Raw genomic sequence first — 19,370 nt, 5'->3', positions numbered from 1 at the left:
TCAAGCAAGGCTTGGTTTAACACACAGTAGTGAATGGAAACCCACAAGTGAAATAAAAATCCTCTAATTCACATCCTCACTGTTAAAATTACAGATAAAAGAGTGATCCTGGATGTTCCAAAGCCAAGCAAAATAGCAGGATAGATAAAAATAATATCTATATGGCTGAAATCCAAAGTACCTCAGGAAAACCCTATAGGATGAAGCAGTTTATCACAGAGGAGAGGGGGCGGCTGAAGGAAGAGGCCGCAGCAGAACAAGATGAATGATTTTATGGGCTTCAATACTTAATGGCCCAACTGGAACTGACATGAAAGTCCCTGATTTTCAAGGTGACTGGTTTGAGCCATCTCAGAGCCTCTGTCATCAGCGGCTACTCCTGGCAATCTCAGCAAGTCACTCTGCAGATGTCCCCAGAGACCCGCTGAGCAGGAGGGCACCAGCCGCCCACTCTGGCCTCAGCCCAAACTCCTCCGGCAAAGGCTGATCTTGGCAAAGTTTCTGCTCTGTACTTGGAATTCAAAGAGCTCCTTCATGCTTTCTGACCCGGGACTAGAAACGTTTTCAGTCAAGAACTTGAATTATTTTTTTTTTCTTGTTTAGTACCAGTTCTTGGGAATCTATGTTTTCTAATAAGCTCCTCTTTCACCTGGGAGAAATTCTATTTCTTTGGGTGTCATAGAATCATTTTGGTTGGAAAAGCCCCTCGAGATCATCGAGTCCAACCGTTCCCCCAGCGCTGGCACTTCCCCATGTCCCTGAGAACCTCATCTCCATCTGTCCAACCCCTCCAGGGATGGTGACTCCACCACTGCCCTGGGCAGCCTGTTCCAATGCCCAACAGCCCTTTGGGGAAGAAATTGTTCCCCAGATCCAACCTCAACCTCCCCTGGTGCGAAACCAAATGCACGAGCAAAACCCATTCTTACCTGCAGGAAGGACAGACCAGTCTTCCATGCTGCAGTTGCTTGGGTGGTGTCCACATTGGTGCATTTTGGCTTGGATGCAACCAAGTAATTAGTGACTTCTGGCATTTTTGCATCTCCAGCTTCCAGCAGTTTGTCCTATATTTCAACAGGCCCATAAGAAGATCAGGGAATTCACTCAAGCGTGAATAGTTACAGGCATAAAAGCAGGCAGAGATGGCCCAAATACTTGCCATAAGGTGGTCGCCAGCCTCACTGTGACACCTCACAGGAACCAGGCAGCAGTTAAGGGTCCCCACCATACTCCCAACTGGCCCCTTCTCCTTCGGGGAGAACCCAAAGCACAGCAGAGCCACCAAGACCCCCAGTAACAGACCCTGCTTTGACCCACAGAACCCCAGGCTGGTTGGGTTGAAGGGACCTCTGTAGACCCCCCAGTGCAACCCCCCTGCTCACGCAGATCACACAGGTCGGTCCAGGCGGGTTTGAATGTCTCCAGAGAAGGAGACTCCACACCCGCTCTGGGCAGCCTGGTCCAGGCTCTGGCACCTCCCAGCAAAGAAGTTTCTCCTCATGTTCCGATGGATCCTCCTGTGTTTCAGTCTGTGCCCGTTGCCCCTCACCCTGGCGCTGGGCACCACTGAGCAGAGTCTGGTCCATCCTCTGACACCCACCCGGAGATATTGATCCCATTGATCAGATCCCTCTCAGCTTCTCTTCTCCAGCTCAACAGCCCCAGCTCTCTCAGTGTCTCCTCATCAGAAAGAAGCTCCAGACCCCTCAGCATCTTTGTGTCCCTCCGCTGGACTCTCTCCAGTAATTCCTTGTCCTTCTTCCCACCATCAGCTGGTCTGTCTTGAAATGAAAAAACATTTCTCTACCACTTGGCTTTGCTTTAGTGTAGCAGACAGACTCCAGGGCTAAGCGGGAGTCAGTCCTGGATCACCCTCTCTGCATGAAGGTTCATCATCATGAAGGTCCTCCATGCCTTCCCCTTACTTACCATGGGGCTTTCTGTTCTAGAGACCACAAATCCTTGGGTGCTCTGGTGCCCTTGGGTGAGGAAGTGGCATTCCTGGGCTCAAAGAGCTCAGCTAAAAGACAAAAAACATCCAAAGCAGTACGATGGAAGTCACTGGAAGGGCCCTCCGGACTCCTCCAGCACTTGCGAGTGCTAATTGCTAGCAGTCCAATTACACTCATGTCCCTGATGGATTTAATTGCTGAGTTGCTGAGGAGATAAGTGACCTATTACGGATCATTGTTTACAGCAAATTAGTTCAGAAATTCCCATCTTTCTGCCTGTCGTGCTCAGAGGGCAAACTCCCTCAGCTCTGCCACCAGGTCAGCCAAGGACTTCCCTGGCTCCAGCAGATGCAAGCTTGGTCACGAGGAAAAGCTGAGCAAAGACACATCTAGGGCAGAAATACAAACCTGGCTGCTCAGCAGAAGAAAGCTCTGAGATGAAAGGGGTCAGAGAAAGAAAGCAACAGCTCAGAGTTTAAAAAAATACCCAAGGAAAGAAGATACAGAAGTTCTGCAGCAGCAGATGAGGGGGGTTGCCACCAACACACCAACAGCATAGTTCAGGCCAGGCCTAAAGGCTCAGACCTGAGCTTAAATGAAGCTGGTGGAGCAGTGGGCAGAGGATGGGTGGGTGGAGGTCCCAGGTGAGGCTGCTCAGGGCAATTAATGTCTGTAAGGCCCCGACAGCTTCTTCAGGAGGTTCTAAAGGAATGTCAGAGGATGAAGGTCCCAGGACCTCCAGGCAGTTTGAAATCTAAGAGTAAATAAAAGGAATGGGGAGGGAACATTTTTGTTTGTAGGATATACGTGGGGCTGGGCTGAAAAGATACTTAGGAGAATTTTGCATTTTTTTTCCTAAATGGGGTAAAAATGCATTTCTGATGGCTCCAAAGCTCCCTGCCATATCAAGGGGGGCTGTCTATCCGGCAGACTGAAGGTGGGGCCGGTGGTAGCCCCTCTGTCCTTGGTCATGCTGGTGAGGTCTCTCACGAGTTGTAGTACCTATATAGAATCACAGAATCATTTTGGTTGGAAGAGACTCTCAGGATCATCGAGTCCAACCATTAATCCACCCCTGGTGCTGCCCCATGTCCCTGAGAACCTCATCTCCGTCTGTCCAACCCCTCCAGGGATGGTGACTCCACCACCGCCCTGGGCAGCCTGTTCCAATGCCCCACAGCCCTTTGGGGAAGAAATTGTTCCCCAGATCCAACCTCAACCTCCCCTGGCACAACTTGAGGCCGTTTCCTCTGGTCCTGGCGCTTGTTCCTGGGGAGCAGAGCCCGACCCCCCCTGGCTCCAAGCTCCTTTCAGGCAGTTCAGAGATCAGAAGGTCTCCCCTCAGCTCCTGTTCTCCAGCTGAACCCCCAGCTCCCTCAGCCGCTCCCATCACACTTGTGCTCCAGCCCCTCACCAGCTCCGTTCCCTTCTCTCAACTCACTCCAGCACCTCAAGGCCTTTCTTGGCGTGAGGGGCTCAGAACTGCCCCCAGGGTTCGCGGTTTGGCCTCCCCAGTGCCCAGCACAGGACGGTCACTGCCCTGGGCCTGCTGGCCATGCCAGTGCTGGTACCAGCCAGGATGCTGGTGGACTTCTTGGTATGATATGGGAGCTCTTACCATCTTTTAGAGACAGTGCTGGGTAGTCATAGTCCTCTTGGAAAACAGGACTCATCCCTCCCTGGGGACAGCAGGGCTGCGTGCTGCTCTCTTGGCTTGGCTGCTATTGTACATGGATAAATACAACAGCAGGACCACATTATCCAGACTGTTACCTAGAGATAAAAAGAATTAAAGCAGGGGGAACGCAAGAAGCTTAAAAACAGGCCTGCCCTTGACTTGCGCGATATATTTCAACAGACCCATAAAAAGATCAGGGAATTCACTCAAGCGTGAATAGTTACAAGCATAAAAGAATGGTGGTATTATATTTATTATTAAAGCCCTTTAAAAGCCCCCTTATTGCAGATGGATTCTGAGCCTCTGGGGAAAGTCAGGGACAGGATATTTAGCAAAAATGTTATTAAAAATAGAAATTGTTTCCCATGACTTAACCTTATTGCCTAGGGGGAAATCACTTAGGTGATGTTATTGGAGAGCATGCAGTTACGAGACCGTGATTGTTATGGAAGACTATGCACAAGGTTTCTGGAACAGCAGCAATGTTTTTGCTTCCAGGGAAGCAAAAGTACCTGTGCACCCCACCAAAAGTCTGCAGTCCCCCCAGAAGAATGAGGAAGGTTTTTTCCTCGAGCCCATGTGCCTTTAACCAACCAACCTGCCCTGCAATGAGCAGAGGGCACATGGGGCTGTCGGCAGGGCATGATGAATGTAATTAATTGCATTGTCACCTGGGAATTTATCTATTTGTCACCATTGTGAGCCAAGTCTGCAGCTCCAAGATGCGTCCAGTTCACCCTACTTGCTCTGGAGAGACTGGGGACCGGTGGCCAAATGGTGGCGTGTAGGATGGTGCCATGGTTTGCTTGCCTCAATGTTAATAATAGAAAGCTTTTCTTCCCCCAAGTTTTCTTCAGAACCTGCAAAGAAGAAGTTTGATTATGACAGAAAACCCCCTCTGCCCCACAGCCGTGGCCAATGGCTGCTTGTCAAAGCAGCATCAAGTGTGATTCCCTCCCCTGCAACCACAGCCTGAAGTTCTTTGAGAGGCCACGGCGATGCCAGGCGGATCGCTGAGCTTGAGCAGGTTGTCCCCTGCCCTTCTCCTGGGACACGTGTCAAGAAAGATGGGCAGATATCAAACATTCATCACAGGCGCTTGTCCCCTCGACAGCCTGACATTGGTGCGGCAAAACAATTTTTGATCACTTGAGCTTAATGTCACCGCAATCATTGCCTGGAATGTAATTTTGTCTCCAAAAAAAGAGAGGATAAAAAATGAGACTCAAAGGTCTCGGTGCTTCAGAAAAGCTGGCTCTGAAGTATTGCTGTAAGCATCAGATCTCAGCAAATTCTGTAAACTCCCTTCCCCCCTGCCCACCCCATATTTGGACGTTTTCCTCTCACTTAATGATATTCCATCAATTATATAACTTCACAGATACTGAAGATCAGTATTGAGGAGTTCAGCTTCATTATTAGTACGGTTATTGTCCTTTGGAGACTAAGCTAATGGCCATTTGTCTTCTTCAATTCAATTAACAACAATCCTCTCTGGACACCGCAGAGGTTGCACTCGGTGACACGCCGCTACGTCCCCTCCTCCATCAGGACGCGACCCCCATCTCCGCAGACAAGACCTGGCTCCTCTCGCACTATACGTTTTAGCAGCACATCAGGAAATGGCACGTTAAATTATCAAAGAACTAAACTGGGCAGGGCCTGAGCCAAGAAAAATCCATTTATCGATGGCCATTCCCCTTCTGAAGTGCTTGAGTAGGTTGACAAGACAGAAAGATGCTTTTCCCAACCAGCCAAGAAGACTCTTCCCGAGGAGGACAAGGTCACCTCTCCCAGAAAGGATGAAGAGTAGAAACCAAAGGTTGGGGACAGACTGAGGGAAGTTTCAACATTTTTAAAGAAAATGGAGCTTACAGCTGCTCTGGTTTGTCAGTAGGACTCTTCTGTACAACTGCAGATCATGGTGCCTTTATTTTCCCCTTATCCCCAGCCTCTGTTCTATGAATGTTCTTGTCGCTAAGCTCAAGGAGCCTTGAGCAGGAGCCGTTAAACCCGTGTTTAAACTATGATGTTGCCACCTTCCAGTACGTGAATAAGCTCCTCACTTCTGCAAAGCAACGGCTGGTCTTTGCATCCTCATCCCTTTCCGCTTCCACCACTGTAAGAACTTGCACCCTTATCAGGCCTCCCCAGGGTTTGCTCCCTAGAAAATCCACCAAAAAACCCCAGCGTTTGGTTTGTTACCATGTCCGGATCTCCTTTAACAGAAGCAAAACCCATCCACCCTGTCCCTGGAATAAGCACAGCCCCGCGCTGCTGCCGCGGTAAGTAACAGTGATGGGATCACTGAGACGTAACAAGATTTATCACTTTCTCCCAAAGAACGATCGCCTGCTTGGTGTCCTCAGTAAATAATGTTCTGCCTGCATCATCCGGGGACATCATTAAGCCAGGAGACAGTTACACCACTTAACCTTTCACGGGCTCGCTCAGCTCCCTTAAGCCACCCATGATGTACGGTGGGTGACTCAAGGAGTCCTTCCAGGGACGAGGGGAGGATGCAACTGCCTGAAAGGAGCTTGGAGCCGGGGGGGGTCGGGCTCTGCTTCCAAGGAACAAGCGCCAGGACCAGAGGAAACGGCCTCAAGTTGCACCAGGGAGGTTGAGGTTGGATCTGGGGAACAATTTCTTCCCCAAAGGGCTGTGGGGCATTGGAATAGGCTGCCCAGGGCAGTGGTGGAGTCACCATCCCTGGAGGGGTTGGACAGACGGAGATGAGGTTCTCAGGACATGGGGCAGTGCCAGGGGTGGGGGAACGGTTGGACTCGATGATCTCGAGGGTCTTTTCAACCAAAACAATTCTGTGATTCTCTCAAGCAGGACCCAGACATCCCGATCCCCGCACGTACCTTGTGCTCAAGACATTGACTCATCTGGTGCTGCCTCCTCGCTACACTTAATAGCTCCTGACGGCTCTTTCACTATGTCTATGACCAAAACACTGGATTTATTAATGCATTTTTAATTAGCAAACTCAATCTCCAGGGGAAGGTGTCTTGCATCTTAACGACCTTTGCTTTGAGCCTTTGCCAGAGAGAGTTTCATACCGCAAACCTGCATCTGCAACCAAGTTTCCTGATGGCCCTCAACTCATAAGCTGAGCAGCCAGAGCAGGGGAGCTTGCTGTGGGTGAGGAATTTGCTAGGTGGATGTAGTCCCAAGCATAGTCCAAGCTGGTGGGAAGTCTCATTTGAGTATGAACGACTCATAGAAATCTTACAAAGCCTCTGTACGGTTACAGAAATGCTGTAGGAAAGGCACAGCAAGGGGGTTCAGATGGTCCCTGAGATGGGGAGTGTGCTGGGGACAGGCAGGGGACAGGAGCCAGCCTGACCTCACACACCAGCCCTCTTGTTCACAGGGACAAGGACCGCGGTTATTTTTCCTTGGAGCCTCGTTGGGGCTGGTTTACAACCCAATTACTCACCGCATCTCCCCAGGAGGTGCCTTTTTGCAAGCCACATCTTTCCAGATCAGCTTCTAGTATTAGGGGCCAGCACAAAGACCTGTTTTTTTCCTAGGAGTTAGTGACATTTTAATCAACTCATCCGGATAGAGTTACGCATTTCAATGTTATGCCGTTTCCCTTCAGATTTCCCCAGGCATCTCATGGTTTCAACACGCTTCCAATGTTTGCCGTATCCCTCCTGTTCCAGATCTCATTTCCAACCAGCCGTTACAATCGCACTGTTCCATGCTGATCAATGCCTGCGCTCCTCAGCTCCGTGTCACCACCCCTGTCCCACCTCTGGGAGGGACAAAGGTTGAACCTGTTTCCTCCTCTCCCCTGTTTTGGGAAGGATAGGGGAACTGTCAGCAGCTTGGTGGTTTATTCCCCATGCAGCTCTATAGATCCACACCTCCCCAGCGCGTTCAGCGTTGCCGTGCGCCCGCTGCCAGCTGTTCTGCGCTGTTTCTGGCTCCTCTGTCGCACAAGCTGTTAGTGATGCTATTTGTCTCCGTCCTCCTCGGAAAGGCACATCCCAATGGCACACGGTCCCCAGCAGCGGCTGTTTCCCTCGCCTCCACGCAGCATCACCCTCACTAGAACCGAACTGCACCATCTTCAGGGGAGCAGGAGGACCTGGCATGAAAATCCTTGCAGAGCAGAGAGCAGCAGATGCTAAATATTCATGCGGCTATTGGTTCGCTACACATGCAGGCGGTATTTATGCTCCATTGAGTCTCCTGATGAGCGTCCCATCCTCAGCTCCTCCAGGTCACTGTGCAGAGGCAGAAGTACCCCAGAATTAAACAGAGCCAATGCGAACATTGCTGTGCTAGAAATACACGTGGGAGGCTTGTTCCTGCAGCACGACACATATTAATCTTTTCTGATTTCTCTGCCTACCCACATGCTGATCTCTCCATGGGGCCGTGGTCACCCCAGGCACCCGGCACCCCCAGCTGCTCAGTGATTCCTCCTCGAGCCTGCTGCGAGCATCGCTTCGCTGCCTTAAGCCGGGCTCTAAGGGGGCTCGGGAAGCAGCTTAAGCAATGTTGCATGACTCAGTCCTCCCCCTTGGCTCTCCCCTCTCCAAGCCTGAGCCTGCCCACGGCCTCCAGCAAGGTCTCTCTCCTGCCCTCCATGCAATACACCTTGCTGGCACCTAGAGTTTGCCAAAATGGGGCTGTTGCCCAAGCCCCAGATCAGCATTGTCACCCTGCTGCTCCCCCAGGAAACACCTGAGCTGCCAGAAAGTGTTTGCTGAGTTGAACTGAAGATGTGTGCAGCTCTAAGCGGCAAGGGATGCCCACAGCCTGGCCGTGTACCTCTCCTGATGTGTCCCTCAGGTGGCTCCTCGCAGAGCTGTCTCACCTGCACCAGCTCTTTCGGGCTTTTGCGTCCCTCCCGCACGAGGTTTTGGGTGCAACAGCCATGAAGGTGTCTCAGAGGTCTAGTGAAGACCTTGCAAAGAGGCTTGGACCACATTTCCAAAGCTGTCACAGTTTGCTTTGTAAGAAAATTCCCTCCCATGCACTATTACAAGCATTTTGACAGGTCAGGCACTGCCCCACTTTCCCTGTGAGTTGCCCAGTTCTTACCAGGTGGACAGACACAGCAGACCAGCTTTCTGGAGAAAGACACACTCAAGGAAGAGAGAGGGTTTTGGAAGCCTCTTCTCCCCCTTTTTCCTCCAGGAAAGATGGAGCAATCGTTCCGCGCAGCTCAATTTCCTGGGTTGCTTTCACAATCCCTGATTGACCACACAGACCCGCTATTGCTTCGTGTCACTCCTCCACCTCACCCTTTGCAGTAATCAGCCTCATTTATCAGCAGCACCCCCGAAAGCAGTAGGAGGTGCAGGGTCCCTGACCAGTACAGCCAGAGGTTGCAGCCCCAGTGGGACTGGGAACCTCTGCAGGGCAAGGCCAGAGAAATCTCGCACCTCCCTGCAAAACCCCAACGGCACATGCTGCAAAGGCAGCACTTCAAACCCTCCGAGAAGGAGCCATTTATTATTCCACTTCTCGCTTAACACAGTCTCCGCCGTCCTGCATTCCCAAGCGCCAATATCCAGCGGTTTTTCTAATCCAATTTATCATCGGGCCGTTTCACCCAAGTCAGCAGATGCCCCTTCTGCTCAGGTTACTGACGGATCGATTCACGTCGAGGCCTCAGCGATGCCGCTTGCCAGGTCTCGGAGTTTCAATTCCCCTCCTGTCTCACTCAGCGAGATGCAGGAAAGGGGAGGGCAAAGCCCAGGGGGACAGCAAAGTGACAGGAGAGGCTGATGGGCTGCCAGGGGTGCAGGGACACCCCCGTCCTCACCGGGGACACGCTCACCCCCAGCCCGGCGCTGCGGAGCCAGGCGATGGCTGAAAGCAGAGGCAGGTGACAGCGGGTCGGTGACAATGGCTCAGAGGGGACAGGTGGCACCGAGTCAGCCCTGCACGTACAACCCCTTCCCAGCGATTTCTGGTGCAAAGGGAGGCAGCAGCACAAAGCTTTTGGAGAGCTGTATTGTACGCAGCATATTATTTCCCATTTTCCTGTCCATGCTGCTCGACCATTTTTCCTTCAAACAGGCGTTTTCTGCTTCTGCCTGGGAAGCTGGAGAAGCACGGGGCTCCCATCGCACCTGGGAGCTTGCGATAAACATTTGTACGCATGCTCCCCGGCTTTGGAGCTCAGCACACAGCTCCATTTCTGCTCGAAAAACAAGCGGCAATCACGCATGTACAGCAGGCGATGTGCCCTGAGCAGGGACATGTGGCTCTGCTGACGGCACCTGCCCTTCTCCAGCCACCTGCATGCTTTGGTTTTGGCGTGATGCTGCTGGGGTTTGGTACAACATCTGGCCCCAGCTCTGCCAAGCTGCAGCTGGATCCTACTGTAACAATAATGCTGGGGGGCAGGACCCACAGCTGCCCCAGTACATCCCAGTCCAGCCCTTGCAGCCGTTCAGCTCTTGCGGCCCCGTGCCACATTCAATGGGAAACGGAGGTTAAGGTCTCCTTGCTTCTCACTCTCAAGAGTGAGGCTCACAGTGATGCATTTTGGTGAGATTAAAGCTGATTTTTGCTGCATCCTTGTTCCATTCTGGAAGGGGAAAGGCGCTCAGGGAGAGCCTGGGGAACTAGTGAGCTCCCCATCTGTCACCACATGGAAAACCTGACAGGCTGGTACTGGGATTTAACCATCTGAACAAATCACAAGGACATTTAGCACCTTCCCCTCTTCCCCTTTGAGAGAAGGACACAGCAATGTGGTGGCATTTCTGAGGAGGAAAACACCTGGGGGTCACAACCCAGCGGTTTTCACACTCAGAGCCCTTAATGGATTTCTTCCCACCCCGGTCACCCTCCTGTATGTGCTGCTGGTCCAGGCTCTATTTCCTCAATGCACAAGAGTGTTTGCTGAATTCTCAATTAGATAACAAAACCTCTTAAGAAGCGAGACAAAGCTCCCAGAAGTGGTTTTATGGCATCCAAGACACAAAGCCTTCCTCCTCAAAAGCACTCTCCTGACAAAGACTCCTTCCCGAGCTATCCACGTGCATTTGCAAACCAAAGCTGCAGCTGTGAGAGGTGACCTGGAGAGAAGACCAGCCTCGTACCCCGCTGTGCTGCTCTGCTTGGAGAAGACCTTCAAGGAAACCAAATGGAAGTTTCTATTTGTTTTTCCCCCTCCCATGATGAAAAGCTCCTAACTGGTGGGGAGGGGCAGGATACCAGATGAGTGGGAGAGATTTCATCAGCCTTATGAAGGCACGGAAAAAGAACCAGTATTAGAATCACAGAATCATTTTGACTGGAAGAGATCCTCAAGATCATCGAGTCCGACCATAACCCAGCCCTGACACTGCCCCACGTCCCTGAGAACCTCATCTCCATCTGTCCAACCCCTCCAGGGATGGTGACTCCACCAGTGCCCTGGGCAGCCTGTTCCAATGCCCGACAACATTTTCAGTGAAGAAATGTTTCCTAATATCCAGTAAAGTTCTCCCAGCTTAGCCTCCTTGTTTGAGGGACAAAGCACTCACCTCCAAATGAGAGCAGCAACAGGAAAGTGGCAGGAAGGGGATGAAAGTTAAAACAGTGTCATCGGAAAGACTGGGACAGACTTATCAGACCCATGCTAGAACTGCCACCTCTCAGCAAAATCCGGAGAGATAAAGAGCTTTAGTTATGCATTGTCATGGCATATTAAATAAAGGTGTCTGCCCTCGATCCCTCCTTCCTCAAGCCCTTCACCCCGCTCCCCTCGGGAGGGGCAGGTGAGCATCATTAGGACGGCACACCCGCCTCAGACCCACCGGGTCACGCTACCCAGACTTGGTGAGCTCAGCATCATATAAGCAACTCTGTTGAGATGCATCAGAGTGACAGTTAAGGTCCCTGCCCTTTCCATTAGCTTTATTTTAATTTGAAGCCGGGCTGTTCATTACTTCCATTATATCCAGTCTCAGCTGGCTGGCACGAAGCTTTATGCTGCTGCTGACTTTGGGCAAGAGCCTGATGCTCGGGTCCCCGGGGTCCCGGCTGCACGTGTGTCAGGGTAACAAACAGGCCAGAAATGACACCTGGGCGCTGTTTTTTGCATGTGGAAACACCACACGTCTGCTGGGACACTGCTCTGCTCCTCCACCCCATCAAAACCATACTCACTTGTGGGTCTGGGCAGACTCTGGGACAGTCCTACTCCTTTGCCTCAGAAATTGCTTTAATGTACTGAAGGATAGAGCCAATGTGATGTGGCCAGTCAGTAGTCAAGTCAGTTTGCTAGCAGAGAAGTTTCCAAGCATCATCTCAGCTGCTGGAAGCTTATACAGCCATGACATTGGCCTACAAGTAGCCTGAGGCCAGAGGCTCCAGATGTTGGGTGCTGGAGCGAGTTCAGAGAAGGGAATGGAGCTGGGGAAGGGGCTGGAGCACAAGTGTGATGAGGGCGTTTGAGGGACCTGGGGTTCAGAAGAGGTTGAGGTTGGATCTGGGGAACAATTTCTTCCCCAAAGGGCTGTGGGGCATTGGAACAGGCTGCCCAGGGCAGTGCTGGAGTCACCATCCCTGGAGGGGTTGGACAGACGGAGATGAGGTTCTCAGGGACATGGGGCAGTGCCAGGAGTGGATTAATGATTTGACTCAATGATCTTGAGGTTCTTTTCCAACTAAAATGATTCTATGATTCAAAAAGAGAAAAAAAAAAGCATCAGGCACAAAATGATCCTCAGCCTTTACCATAATGTTGTGGCTCTCTCCCCATCAAAGGGATGGTGGGAGAGGGCTGGAAACGCAGGTATTTTTTCAGCTGGTTCTTTCTGTACATCTCAGCATCTGCTCCCATCTCTCCCCAGCCCTTCTCTCGGGCAGACAGTCCCTGGGCTGCTCAGGACCACAAAGAAATCACTGCAGAGGGCACGAGCCAAACCAGGAGCCTCCTCCCACCAGCTACAGCACTAGGTCTCCTGCTCCGCTTATCTAAAGGGCGATTTTCCATGTGGCTCAGTGCTGGACCTGGAAAGCTCTTTCAAAAAAGGAATTTGGAAGCCCTACCTCAAGCTAAGGAGCTGGTAGATACAGCAAATGCACAGTGCTGCACAAACAAGGAGGAAGCTGGTAACAAAGCTGGGTATCTGCTTCAAGACAGGCTGATCTAAGGAAGATTTTCTGGTCTCCGATATAAAGGAGGAAGTCTTGAAATGTAATCTTGAAACAAAAAAAGCTAGCCTGCAGCTCCCACCATTTCTAGTCCATATATTTACCAAGATCCTTGAACAGAGACAGAGCTATTTGCTGGGATGAACGTTCAGGAAAGCAAAGCGGTAGGTTTCCGTGCAGAAGGCACATCACCCAAAGGCCATTGCTTTGGACTTCCACTCATGTGGGGACCCAAAGGAGCCTTAAAAATGCAAGAGGATTTCCAGTCTGCGGAGTCAGGACGAAGCAGCAGGCAGAGGAGGATAAAGCAGGAGCGAGAAGAGGCCTCTTGAGCAAAACAAGGATCTTTGATTGCTGCAAGCACGGCTCAGCTATGGAAATATCCGCAGAAGCCAAGTGTGAAGAGCTTATCTGCATCTTGTCAGCCAGGAAAATCCTGGTCTCGCTGCCTCCTGCAGCAAACCATCAGTGCAGGAGAGTTCAGCTGCCCATTATGTATGGCTTTTCTCTTTTATCATGGGATGGTGGAGCAGACACGGCTTTTCGCTTTTATCATAGAGCCGGACAGGGCTGGGAACCCAGGCTACAAGAGCTGCAGAGGTGTGGGGCAGTGGTGCAGACGCCATGGACCCCTAACACTCAGAAGACACCAAAGCTTAAGTCCTAAAGCCACTGAATGAGAGAAGAAAGGATGCTCATTGCAAAGGGGATCTCTGCCCGAATCAGCTCTACTGGGGAAATCCTCCTTTTCTATTGGGACAGAAACAGAGAAGAGCATTTGACAAGTCCTACCCAAACCAATCTGGAGTCCAACCAAACAGGAAAGACCACCGAGCGCTTAAAATGGAAGAATGGAGTCAAAATAAACCCCAAGATGCTCATCCCCACATTTCTGCAGCCTTTGAGGTGGTGGGGACTGCCCGGCAGACTCGGGGTTCATGCTGCGGGTCGATCCACGGTGTTTTGGAGCAAGAGGACCGGTCCTACATTGGATGTCCCAGTGGGGTGTGCAATTGTCCCCAGCAAACCTAGACCTGTCCCGATCGCCTGGTGCTGCAGAGGCTGGGCAGACAGGAGCCAGACGGGGAATTTTTAGATCAATGTACGTGTCTGCCAAGAACAGGCTTGAAAAACAACCCGCTTTAGTAAAACTTGCAGTAACTTTTGGGGGACATCAGTTATACTGAAGCAGCTGACAATTAAAGAGCATTCTTAAGCAACTATTTTTCATCAAAATTACTTTTCAGACCATCAGTTCAGGCGTGTTAGATATACGCTCATCAATAAGGAAGTATACAGATTCCTTCCCCCTCCCACCAATACTGCAGTTTAAGTACAACCCCCCCAGCCAGGGAAGTGGGAGGCACTAAACCAGCTTCTGAAATCACACGGATAACAAGGAAAATCCTACCAGTCACTGTTAAAAGGTTTGGTGTTGCAGTAAACTATGTATTTTTGTTTTGGTTTAGTATTCATGTATTTATATATTGTTAGTGCAATTTGTTGAAGCTGTTGCCTTGCTTGCAAAAGCCTGGGTTTAGCAAATATTGGCTGGTTAACTACGTTGTTACTTAGCAACCCTAATTGGATTTCAAATCGGGGATTTTGTTTTGGAAATATTACCTGTATCACTTAGCACTGTGAAATAAGTTCCTACCTTCATCATGCAGATAAACCCAATCAGCATTCCTCAATTCACGGGGATTTAATCTTGTTTACACGCTTCTAAGACGAGAACCGACACCTTCCCTCCTCCTCCAGCCAAGACCTGCAATTTTTCACCGGTAGCTGGAACTCCAAGACGAGCACAAGCTCCTGGTGCAGGCACCAGCTCTGGAACAAGCGCCAGGACCAGAGGAAACGGCCTCAAGTTGCGCCAGGGGAGGTTGAGGTTGGATCTGGGGAACAATTTCTTCCCCAAAGGGCTGTGGGGCATTGGAACAGGCTGCCCAGGGCAGTGCTGGAGTCACCATCCCTGGAGGGGTTGGACAGACGGAGATGAGGTTCTCAGGGACATGGGGCAGTGCCAGGGGTGGATTAATGGTCGGACTCGAAGATCTTGAGGGCCTTTTCCAACCAAAATGATTCTATGAGGCTCAAAGCCTCCAAGCAGATCCCGAACCACCGCACTCCTGGTCCCCCCCTGCCTGTACCCCAGCCCCAGTTACAGAATCGCATCCCCAGAACCGCTCCAAAAGTTTGGCAAAGACCACAGGAGGCACGAAAAGGACTTGGGTCCCATAGAAACAAGGCACTTTGGGATGTGCTGCTTAGGGGTTGTCTATCTGGTGTTGCAGGAAGGGTTCGCTCTGGCTGGCTGGTTTCTTGCGAATCCCTTTATCTCCACAGCGATGCGACAGGTGAGAGAGCTAAACAATTAACGAGAGATGCTGATGTCCTTGTGCAAGCACAGAGAGAGAGGAGAGGCAATTACAGGGAAGCGTCAGCCTGCAAACTCGGCTTTTTGTGCTCTAGAGATGTTAATCTCTGCTTTGAGGAGGGATGAAGTGGTATTTTCCCCATGGGAAAGACCCTGGGGGTATGAAGTATGGGGGTACGTGTGGGTACACACACTTCCTTCCTTCCTGGGGGTATGAAGTATGGGGGTACATGTGGGTACCCTCCCTTCCTTCCTTGCTCCAAAATGATAAAAGGATCCCGGACCAAGACGCCAACTCCAGCAATATGGGCAGACTCAACTGCATGCAGCCGGCCCTGACCCCAACCGGGTTTTCCTAGTAGGGAAAAACTGGGGTGAATTTTCTGGAGTTTACCCATTTGAGCCACGCAGAATCCAGTTTATTTTTGCAACAACTTGGGGGTTTCCAGTCCTGATCCTAGCTCGAGTTTAGGTTGGCAGATTAAGCCTGGGAAATGAGACATAGACTTTCTAGACCATGTCCTAAAAGAGGAAAACATCCCATGGTAACTCTACACAGCCTTGGGACTAACCCAGGATGGCAAGACCTTTCTGGTCTTGCTCGGGCTCATCCTTCACAGTAAAAAGGTCCTTTCCAGGAGCTTCGGTGAGAAACTCAAAAGCAGGGGGAGATTAAACAAAAGGAGAAACAAAATCACATCCATTGAGTCCTCTCATTTTGAGCTAGGCCAGGAAAATGCTTCTTGGTGTTGGGAGCAAGTTCAATGGTGACGGCATCGTAATGAAGGGCTGTTTCCCTCAGGTGGAACTAGACCGTGTATTTAGAGGGGAAACAGGGAGAAAAAGCAGCGTTATTCTGCTGAAAACGTAAATGAAACTAGATTTATTTTGTCTTTGTTCCAGTTCTCAGGAGACGGTGTTGACTTATGCATTGGAAAACCAAACCCTGCAACCGGCAACTATGAATTGTGTATTAAACCTGCCACCTTCCCCTAAAGCCCTGAAGCAAACAAAAATCTGACGGAAGCTGCTGATTTTTTCTTGGCTCCAACCCCGAGCTGTTTGTCAGGTTCCAGATGCATTTTACAGTGGTTGAGGGTTTTTTGTTGTTGCTGGATGATTTTAGCAAACCAAATGTTGAAGAAGAGCAGGTCTGAAAGTGCAAACATTTCTCCGACAAAACTCAGGTTTTCTACTGAAAATTGTCAGGGAGTTTTCAACCAGGATTAAGCTACAATTATACAGGATCTATTTTAACTGTGAATTAAACAGCGCGCTGAATGGAAATGTTGTTGTGTTCTGTTTGAACACCCACCACCCAAAGAACATCCTTTATCTTGAAACGCACGTTCATTTTACCTTATATTATTACTTCAAAACACTGCTCGGTTACAGCAGGGGCTTTTGCGCTGTCTGATACCTGCCAGTCGATCTTCCTTCGCTAAGCCCTTCAACACACCTCGACAGCTCCTATTTTAAGATCTTCAAATGATATGAGAAATAAAATGTTAGGAAAACGAGCACGGCTCTCTGCATTAACGCTGCCTTTACAATCCCATCAGTATTCAGCTCGGCTTCCAAATGACCCTGGTCGGCAACAATGTTCTGCACATTCCCACAATTAAACAACATTTGAACTTGTGTTAATAGCAACAGAACAATTATCTGAAACAGCCATTCGATGAATAAGCAAGCTGTACCATCGAGAGTCAATCCTGGTGCAAATAAAGGCCAACCCTTACAAAAGGGAGTGAAATCTTCAATATAAGGAATAAAGATTCTTTACTCTACTACTGGCAACATAAAATCGGCGTGTGAACAATACAGCAAACGTCAGAAGCAAATATCTCCTGAAATTTAGGCACGTTTGGTTGGTTAATCGTAAAGCTTGCTGACTATTTCCACTGAAAAAAAAAAAAAAAAATCTTTAGCATTCTGTGACTGTAAAGAGACATTTGCTTGGTCCCAATATCAAAAATATTCTTATAATGTTAGAGCTTTGTGTGGGAAATGCAGAAGCAGCAAAACAGACGGTAACAATGTGGGGAGGAGCAAGGGAAGGCTTTTAAGGGCCTGAATTTATCTTTACAGCTTAATGACAGAGACATTGGTTATATTTCTGGAAAATTTAGAAATAAATGAGTGAGGGGCTTACTTAAAAGGAAATTTCCACTGGCAGTTTCGCTTTTGTTTCTTACTGAATATATTCCATACTGAAGGGAGGGGCAAAAATAAACTGTTTTCTGTGAGAGGAAAAAAAAAAAGGCAGAAGTTACCCTTTTTCCCATGTTTTTCCCATTTTCCCACCTCTCCTGTGCCAATGACAAGAAAAACATGTTCCTCTTGAAAAAGGGAGAGCAGACCCGAGTCAGAACCCGGCTTGGAAAAGGACCATGACTTGACCAAATTGCCAACACTGCTGTAGGCATCAGCCTATGACAGAAATACTAAAAAAGAACGTTGGAAAACTTTTGATCGGATCTTTCAAATGAGAAAAGTTGTGTCCAGACGGGAAAGCATCAGTGGCTTTCAGAGGAGCCTTCACATCACCTCCCCAAGGGGGGTGTCCACACGATACAGGAGGAGCTTTTCTTATTACATTTCTCACCTTTTCTTCTAATAAAGCTCATTGTTCATTCCCAGCTGCAAGAAAGACATAATAAAAATGATGGCAGGAAATTGAAGGCTCACCGGGGTTAAGAGAGACAATAACAAAACTGCTTTTACAGGGTAATCTACCATCCTTTGGTAGCTCATGCTAAAGAGGGCTCGGAAATCAGCAAGAGAATTAAAAATATTGAGATCAGCTAAAACGTTCCTTTCTTTTTTGCACATCAAAGAGGATACCCACAGGGACAGATCTGCTGCTACGGAGTAATTTCTACCACTTTTTACTACAAAAATGAAAGCGTTTGCTGCTTCTCTTCCCTTCCTCTAGCACGAATCCACTGTACGGGGGGGAAATTATTCTGTGCTCCCTAAAAAATCTCCACCTAAAGCAATTGGTGATGCCAGTTAAAACACTGGGAGGGGGAACAGGTCTGCAATCCATTAGCTGTGTCAGAGATGGTAGAAAGAGAGAAGGGCGAATCTGCCTCCGAAAAGAGCTGACATGCCTTACATGTGCTGAATCCAGCAGCTCAGACTAGCGCAGAACTACGACAGGGGTTTTTAAGCTGGGTCCAAGCCACCCAGTTGCTCGTTGCTGGGTTTTCAGACAGCGCTGGCAGCAAAGGCAGCAATGCTGGGTTTGGTTTCACATTGTCAGGCACAGAGAGAAAAATATAAGAAGAAATATAAGAAATACAGGGGTGAATGCAAGGAAAATCTGCCCCAAGCGCTGCGGCAGGGGATTTAGGCATGATGGAGCACGCAAAGCATCACAAAATTGAGCAGCCAGCTGGGCTGAGTGCCTGGTTCACACTTGAGCTTGGACAAAACCTTTTAGGGGTTCTTTTGAAACGCCCAAAAGCCAGGCAGGAAAATCTGCAAGTGTAGGACTGCAACAGGTCTGTGAGAACGGTCAGGGGTCTGTCCCTACGCTTGGAATAGAAGCTGTGCTAATAAACCAGACAAAATTAAATGCACCTCCTCCATAAGCAAACCCTCCCTTGCTCCAGAGCAAGCAGAATCTCTCTTTTTAACTTTTCCTTGTTGAAAAACTCATTTTCCCACAAAGCCTTGTTGATAAACAGGCTTTGTTCCAGGGAATGGTTAATTCCCAGTCCCACCCCTGGGAGGAGCAGAAGATTTAGGGCACAAGGCACCTATTTCTGCTGCAAAACTGCAGAACTCCCCCAAATCCAGTGTCAGGAAGCACTCGGCTTGGCTGCTCTCCATTAGCCCTTCCCTCATGCATGACTTCACCCTCTTGTTTTCTCCCCTTCTTTCCTGTCCTGCTTCTCATCTCCTGTATTTTTGGATTCGGGGATCAGGCGCCTTCTCCGCGGGGTGCACCGAGCCCCCAAATTTGGGACGCCAGCCAGATGTTGCTGCCGGGATGCAGGAACCCGCGCGACTCGGCGGGGCCCGAAGTGAATCACACAGCACGTACTTTACCCATATAAAAGAATATCTGAACGCCGATGCCCTGTCCTGATATAAAACAGACAGCCCCCGCGTATTAATTGGAATTCAAGCTCATAAACATATTGCCTCTGCACGGCGCAGCTACCCCGATTCCCTTTGTGTCTCTACCCCTATAAATAACTAAAATCGACTTAAAAATAGAGCTGTC

The sequence above is a fragment of the Caloenas nicobarica genome, chromosome 8 (genome assembly GCF_036013445.1).
Source record: "Caloenas nicobarica isolate bCalNic1 chromosome 8, bCalNic1.hap1, whole genome shotgun sequence".
Taxonomy (NCBI): Eukaryota; Metazoa; Chordata; class Aves; order Columbiformes; family Columbidae; genus Caloenas; species Caloenas nicobarica.
This window is presented reverse-complemented; position numbering follows the sequence as displayed.